This window comes from Odocoileus virginianus, chromosome 23 (genome assembly GCF_023699985.2).
Source record: "Odocoileus virginianus isolate 20LAN1187 ecotype Illinois chromosome 23, Ovbor_1.2, whole genome shotgun sequence".
NCBI lineage: Eukaryota > Metazoa > Chordata > Mammalia > Artiodactyla > Cervidae > Odocoileus > Odocoileus virginianus.
The window spans coordinates 53,547,017-53,555,120 of NC_069696.1; the positions used below are offsets into that span (position 1 = coordinate 53,547,017).

The following is an 8,104-nucleotide window of genomic DNA, read 5'->3' on the forward strand; positions in this document are numbered from 1 at the left end:
GTGTCAGAATCTCACTAACTGAGATGAGTGATGGAGGCCTCTACTTGGGTTTCAACATCCTCCAGGATGTGCATCTATCCTGCACTCCTCCTACTTCTTGGAAAATACATCACACTCATATAGACTCATTTCCTCTCTGCCCCCTGAAAATGCTTATCTCTCGTTTAACCCCAGGCTCTTCACACATTGTTTTCCCCTGTCTTCCCCCCACCTCAGCCTTTGACCCACTCAACCTGCAAAGCCCAGCTCTCAAGAAATTTCTCTGGGAAGCCAGTCCTGGCCTCCACAGCCTCCAGGCAATAGTCACTTCCATGTAGCTCCTTCCCTTCTTCATTGTTCTTATCACTAACATTATATTTTGCTTGTTAATCTAATTCATTATTTACTCTTCTGATTAAAATAGAAGCTCCACCAAGACAGAGATTTTTCTCTGGGTTGTTCACTGCTATGCTCCTGATGCCTAAACAGAATCTAACTGGTTTTCTCCAATCTGTGCCACACCTGGATTATAGAGACGGTTATAATCTCTATAATTGTGGGAACACTAAAAGCAGAGCAATATTCCGAGGCACAAAGAAATAGAATTGTCTGGTCAGTGGTAGCAGAAGGAAGCTGTGTTGCTGGAAGATAAGAAACGGGGTGTTCTTCGTGGAAATCTGGAGGAAGTGGCAGATGATTATCAGACAAGCACATCAACAGTGAGAGTGTTAGCACCGAGGGATGCATGCACACAGCTGTCAGGGCGGTACCTTGTAACAGAGAGAAGGTATGGAGGTATTTCCTCCAAACAAGTCGTGCAGAAACACACACCTGTGTGCAGTGGAGTTTGGTGCAGCAAACAGTGACCGGGAGTTGGGAGACTTGGTCATTCTTCCAAACTTGCTGTCCTGTTAACTGACTTCCGGTAAGTCAATCAGATTTTCTGCTTGGATATTGACTTTGTTCTCTGGAAGGTGATTGGTGGCAATGAATGTTGTAGAGTTTGCCTCTAATAATAACATTTATGAATTTATTCTAGTTGAATTTGAAATATTTGTAGGAATAATACTGTACAAAAGAAGCATTTGTGTAGTTTTTCCTGTAAGAGAATGGTCCAGTGGCCTCGGGAGCTACTTCCTACTTAACAAAGTTCCTTTCAATTAACACTGATTTATGAGGGTTTCCCTGGTGACTCAGACAGTAAAGAATCTGCCGCCCGTGCAGGGGACTTGGGTTTGATCCCTGGGTCGGGGAGGTCCCCTGGAGAAGGGAGTGACTGCCCACTCCAGTATCCTTGCCTGGAGGATTCCATGGACAGAGGAGCCTGGTGGGCTACGGTCCATGAGGTTGCAAAGAGACAGACATGATTGAGTGTCTAACACTTCACTTTCCTGCGGTTCCAGACTTAAAACTTCCTAGTGACCTAGCAAAGTGGTAAGCCTGGATGAGGGAGGCTGAACGAAGGAGACCAGAGGAGTGTGACTCAGTCAGGAGAGCTCACGGGCCCCTGGCGCTTCTTGAGCTTCTCTGATCCTTTGCCTTAGTTTATACAGTCTCATCCACCTTCCTCTCTACCCAACCATATGCTGTCTATCCTTTGAAGGCCTCCTCAAGTTGTCTCTGTTCTCTTGCCCACCTCTAGCACCCAGCACATGGGCCTATACCACATTCAGCAAGATGTATGTGCCTACATTTCCTGTCATTATCCACCAATGCTTGAACCTCTCCCCTAAATCTTACTCAGGACATTGCACAGTACCTCACAACAGAAGGGCTCAGCAGACACTGTACCTGCAGAGAAGCAAGAATCGCACCGGGGCTGAAAATTTATCCTCACCTAGTGTGTGTCCTAGGACAGGGACTCCACATGGTCTCAAATTCTAGTGTATCAGTATATGTTTTATCTGCCTTGTAATGAAGAGGAAGAAGGCTTGGGGCATAGTCACACCAAGGCTTTGTTGTTAGAACGTAGGGCCACACAAGTCTTACTGAATTTATAAGCTGAATCTCTCAAATCCTCCTATCTTAAAAAGCAGAAACAAAAACACACACAAAAAAACTGTCTTCCAGAATTTTTCATTTTAAATTTTTACTCCTTGGTCAAAAGTTCCTTTGGGATCAGAGTACCATCTTTCTTAATGCTGGTTTATATTATAATGTTATATTTAATCTATCTTCTGTAAGGATGGATGTCTGATAAATTTTCTCTGACATTTCCATTAATCATCTCCCCCCACCCCCACCCCCCAAAACAACAAAAATGCCACACTGATTTTATTGCTACTTGCCTAAATCACTCCAAAGTCTTCTTTCCCTTTCTGCTACCATTTTCAGTCTTTTGTCTTTACCTTCCCTACATTTCTCTAGAGGTTTACTCCTCAAATATTTCACCATCATCTGTTGAGTGTTCCGGAAACTGACTACAACCAAACAGAGAAGAAGTAAATTCTCTTTGTTCTGAGGATGTTATAGTTAAAAGAAAAAATTTCAGCAGATAGGATTGAAGTTAGACAAGAAGAATAACCATTCGTGGTTTAAGACTAGGGAGTTGTTTAAAATCTTTGAAAGGAATATCTCCCAACCAAAATCATCAGCAGAAGCAGTAACTTTTGTAGCAGAGAAAATCTTTTATGGGTATGTGATTTTTACTACACTGAGATCATCACTTACTTCCAGTATCTCTTTTCTAAGGGATATAGTCTGAGATTCACCTAATATTAACATGGGCAAAGTCAAAGCAATAGGTATTCATAATAACTGAGATGTACAGAATTCCTTATATTTACCCCTAAAACTTCCCCACAAACTACTAACAATCTCCTTGGAGCTAATTATTATTATCTGAAGCTCAGAGTGATATGTGAGTGATCCAAGGTCATATATTTAAGATCTTGTCGTACTGAGATTTAAACTCACATTGATCTAACTCTAGTTGTATCATCTTTGCACTGGTAATAGAATATGAGAATAACCTAAGATCACCATGTAGATGTCAGCAGTAAATGCAATTTAGGATAAAAGAAAAGAGAAACTATGTTAGTAAATATTCTATTCCACATCATGCTACATAAACTCTCCATCTGATAATCTAGTACTGAGGAGGCAGATAAACCAAAAGTAATTTCGGCTCAACTTTGTTATCATCTTAGCAAAAGAAGAGTGACTTTGGTTAATAGCAGTCAAGACCCTAGGTTCTACTTTAGAGGAGAGTTTGCCTGAAATCTCACATGACTTTTAGATGGTTGTAGCATTCAGAACATTTAGCAGCACAGGAAAATCAGAGGTGACACCAGTCGGAGTCCTTGGACTGGGTCCCACAAGTGCCATGGCTAGCATGGCACTGAATTTTTGGTGCCATCTGGGGAGTCTTGTAGGAAGCACTGGGATAGCTGAGTTAGTGATGGGCATTCAGAGGGCTTGAAACAATGAATATTTATCAAAATTTGATATGAACATATTTTAATATTTTAACAACCATTATAGCCTACCAATCTGAACCTGCCAAATATCAGCTCCAGTTATATCTTACTATGGGGATGTTTTGAAGGGGTTTAGGAAGAATGGTCAAGTCTTGAGAAGGAAAACTGTAGAAAGAATGTGTGCTGTGAAGTCAGAATAAACCTTGTTTGAAATCACAGTTCTGTCTACTTACTGTGTATGTGTCCTTGGTGAAATTCCTTGTTCTCTCTAAGCCTAAATTTTTTCATATATAAAACAGACAGAGTGCCAGACTTGTTGGGTTATTGGGATTTAAAAATCAGATAATGCATATTAAGTCCCTGATGTATAAAGGAGGTGCTTAATAAATATAGTTATTATTATTATTAATTTTCCCTCGGTCTAAATCATTCACTAAAGTTGGGACATTTTCAGGAATAAGGAAAGAAGGAACAAGAAGCGGGCAGTAGGGTAGAGATGTGTTTGTGATCAGTCATTCCTGACTCTTTGCGACCCCACAGTCTATAGCCCGCTAGGCTCCTCTGTCCATGGGGTTCTCAGGTTAAGAATACTGTAGTGGGTTGCGATTTCCTCCTCCAGGGGGCAGGGTACAGAAGAGCGTGTCAAATCCAGAGGAGGAAAGGAAGACGATGCTGTTAAGAAGAGATGAAAAATAAGCAGCAAACAGGTTCTTTGTTCTTACTTACTACTCATCGGGATCAGAGAGACCATATAATCCTGATCCCTCATTTTGTAGTCAAGGAAACTGACACAGAGAGAGAGAGGCTTATTTGGAGTCACCCAGAGCAGCGACTGTTAGCAGCGGAACAGACAGGAGCCCTGAGCCCCAGGTGTGAGCGTCTCCCTCGCATTGCACAGCCCTCCGCCTCCACTCTTGGTTTCTAAGGCCCAGCCCGGGTTTTCTCTTCAGCACTCTGGGGCTCCTCCTGGGACAGTATCAGACAGGCCTTTCTTCTCTTCTATCTGAATTGTGCCTACACCCCGAGCAGTGCCTGTGAATTGGACTGAGAGTGAAAACAAGCGTGGGAGGAGAGAAAAAGGAAACGGAGTTTCCATGATGGGGCCTGTAAGACCTTCCACAATGGGTACATCTTATCTCCGGTCACAGCCAAGACAGACATCACCACTGTTGTAAGGGATTGTGGGAAATCCCAGGACAGCCAATTTCTCAGTTTTTGAATAGGACAAACTCCACCTCAAGCCAGGCTGACAGCCCGCCATTCTCCATACCCCAACCCCCGCCACAGGCTTTCATGTTCCTTCACAGGCAGGCAGTGCCTTCCCAATCTGTAACCCTTTCCCATGTCACTGCTGTTTGAAGACCATCAGAACAAAAATTACCCTGAGTGCAGGATTTTTGCATTTGAGACTTCTTGTGGTCTAAGGCAGCAGTTCAATCTATTCAAGGAGAGAAGAAGGATGCTATTTGATAAATAAAACCAAGAAAAATGCCTATTCACTTTTAGAACTCTTCTCCCCTTCTTTTCTCATTTCCTCCTCCCCCCCACCCACAAATAAGCTTAGTTGAATGCATCCTGAAAGAAGACCATCTACAGACTCTTTTTCTCTCTTCTTTGCTAAAGTTGTACTTTTGGAAAAAAGAAATCTTGAGCTGTTCATGTTGAGAGACACTAATTTCTTTCCTCTGGATGGGTTATCATCAGGCATCAAGAATAAGAGACGTCAGTTCATTTAGACTGGTTTACAGGTAGTTCAGTCTAGAAACAGGAGTGAGAATGAACAGATGTCTTGATCATCAACTTAGTTCTGTGAATTACAATCTTTAATGCCTCAATATTATTTCCTTGGTAATGAAACTCTGTCCTTCAGGTACTCACATTTACTCTTCTTTTTCTTTCACAATATCTACACCCTCTCTTCATCATCTCAAAATCTGTGTTCAAGCTTTTTGCAGTAGGCCCAGGTATGGGCCAGACCCACAGTAGTACCATGGGTACTGGAATACCAACCTTGGTCTTGTCCTTTAGGCAGTAAACATTTCGCAGTTATCAAGTGGAGATAGATGTCGGATCTTTTTCTCTTATTGTGTGAATCATGATCTGGGCTGAGAATAAGTTTCCTCTCCTTTTTCTAATAGAATATGAATCATGAATCAAAATGACTCTGTTGGGTCTCCATGGCCACTACATTATGTTTAATCACTGGACTCCATCTAAGTTTCAGTGGAGCAAAGGAGTTATGAGAAAAAGTTATTAGTACAGTTGGAAAGAATTTCTGAACTCCTTGGGGTGTCTGTGAATAAGTAACCATTTGTAAAACCTCTTTCTATCCCTCTTGTGATAGCTTCAGCTGGTTATCTCTGATGATATTCTCAGTAGAGATAGATAATAAACCTGACTTACCCTCCTCATAATAATGCTTCAAGTGATAGGAAAATTATACCAGATCTTTAGGTCTAATCACTCAAGCCTATTAACAAGCTTAGACAAAAAAGTTTAAATCCTGCAACTGCCAATCTCCTACCTGGGTACCACCGTGTATTGTCTAGAAGTCGAGAAAGTTCTCTTTTCTCTCTATTCAGGGCCATTTGTGGTAGACAGAGTCACTGAGGCTCTCATCCAAACCCTCATGGTCTCCTCAAATCCCTTCTGGGGGGCTCTTTCATCTTGTCCTTGTTCTGCACGGGGGATCCACCTCTGCTCCTCCACCCACTGGTGGATTCAGTAGCAAGCAAGGCATGGGAAAACCCCAGCCCACTCCTCCACCTTCCCCCAAACTCATGCAGGTGGTGATGTGCTCAGCCTGGCTACTGCTGAGACCAGATGTATCGGAAGAGCAGACCCCCTCCTCACTCAGGATTACATAGATCATTAAGGGATCAATATATTCATCAGTCCGTCTCTGAGGTGTACGGCTTGAACACCAACCTGAGAGGTGGTTATCGATCTTGGGCCTCCCAGTAGATTTGGTCCAGTGTTGTCCAGTTGTATAAATTCTCCTCTCACCCAAGCATATATTGCTATAGCTTATCTCCTCACCAATCTCCTTCTGCAGCTTTTGAAGAAAGAGGATATAGCCACAAAAAGCAAAATCGACTTAGGCTAGGTACTCTCGCGAGTCAGAGTTATGAACACTAGAGTGGATGAAGTGAAGAAATTTTCTCCTTGAGAACTTTTTAAAGCTAGAATCAGACTGAAATGAAGCAAAAGTAAGGACACCAGAACACAGAATTTCTCAGGTGAGAAAGAATTCCTAAATATTAATCCAGGTCATCAAAGGAACCCGTGTTTTATGACCCTGCCAAGAGTACCTCTCTGACAATAGGAAGGAAAAAAAAAAAGCAAAGAGACCATGTTCTAGGAGGCACAGTGATGCATTTCTTAAGGTTGAAGTCAGGGATGTGGGAGTTTTTCTCCTGATGTTTCCCTTTTCTCTGCAGCCTGATTTTTCTCTGACTTGTTTCCCCCTCTCTCCTGTTACTGTTTAGTCGCTAAGCTATGTCTGACTCTTTTGCGACCCCATGAACAGTAGCCCTCCAGGCTTCTCTGTTCATGGAATTTTCTAGGTAAAAATACTGGAGTGGGTTGTCATTTCCTACTCCAGGGGATATTCCTGACTCAGGGATCGAACCCAGTCTCCTTTATTGTAGATGGATTCTTTACCGCTGAACCACCAGGGAAGTTCCCTATCTCCTGGCACCATTCTAAGTCAGCACAATCTTAAAACTGAGGTGGAAGCTGTACTCACCTGTCCACTGGTTGGGAGCTGAGTTTGAGGCAATGCAGCTTTCAGTGCTGGGCACTGCCCTTCCCCCGTTTTGGGACGGAGGTGAGGACAGGGAGAAGGTATCATATTGCATATCGCACCTTTCTCTCTGTCTTCATGAAACTGCTTTTGCCAGTTTGAAAGGGGAAGCGGAAATGAGAAAACACTCATACACACATACACACACACACACATATGCATAGTCCCCGCCTCCTACCCCAGCCACATCCTCTGGTTAGCTCGGCAGACTGACAGTAGAACAAAATATCTGAGATCTCCGGAGCTCACCACTAAGGAGCCCTTCCCGTCAAGAGCTGCGTTGGTCTTTTCCGAGACAACAGGAGATCTTTTCTTATTAAGGGGAAGGTACAGCGCACTGAAGGATGTGTATAGGAAAAGTCTTCTAATCATGTAACTGCCTCAAATAATTCTGTTGCCTCACATAAAGCTTCTGTCCTCAGCAGAAGTGTCTAAAAATGGTAATGCTCTCTCCCCAAAATGATCTCTTTTATTTCTGAGAAGATGCTTACAGCCCCATCACAAACTGAAGAGGGCTCTAAGCCAGAGTGCATCTGTTTTCATAACTCACATGCTCATGAAGTCCCCAGAAGCTTGTTTTCAAATACTGCACCATTGTTAAGAAACTGTTTCTCTGTGTTGACTTCTTAATGTTTTATTTTTTGCTCAAACAAATTCAAAGTGTTTCTTGTTAAATAACTGATTGATTTCTCACCCCCAAATCTGTCACACCCTGGAAATGTCTTCTATTTACTGGCTTTCAGTTTCAAGAACACTTATTAGACTCTAGATTTTCTTCCATACCTCTGTCGCTTTCACTTCTGACCAGCATTCATTATCTTTGATGATCCCTCACCCCATCTCTGCAATATCTCCTGGTACTCTTTCTTCTTTGAAGTTGTACCAAGTTATCTCCTATTTC

At 42.6% G+C, this 8,104-nt stretch overlaps 1 protein-coding gene across 2 annotated transcripts in view; it reads right to left on the bottom strand.

Moving 5' to 3' along the window:
* Positions 1-7,301, bottom strand: part of TESPA1 (thymocyte expressed, positive selection associated 1) — a 32,902-nt gene extending 25,601 nt beyond the window's left edge. For both annotated transcript variants that reach the window (XM_020916351.2, XM_070454155.1), the window contains exon 1: positions 7,147-7,301. The gene's annotated coding sequence lies outside the window, so the exon portion shown is untranslated. The remainder of the gene's footprint in view (positions 1-7,146) is intronic.
* Positions 7,302-8,104: the final 803 nt, after the last annotated feature.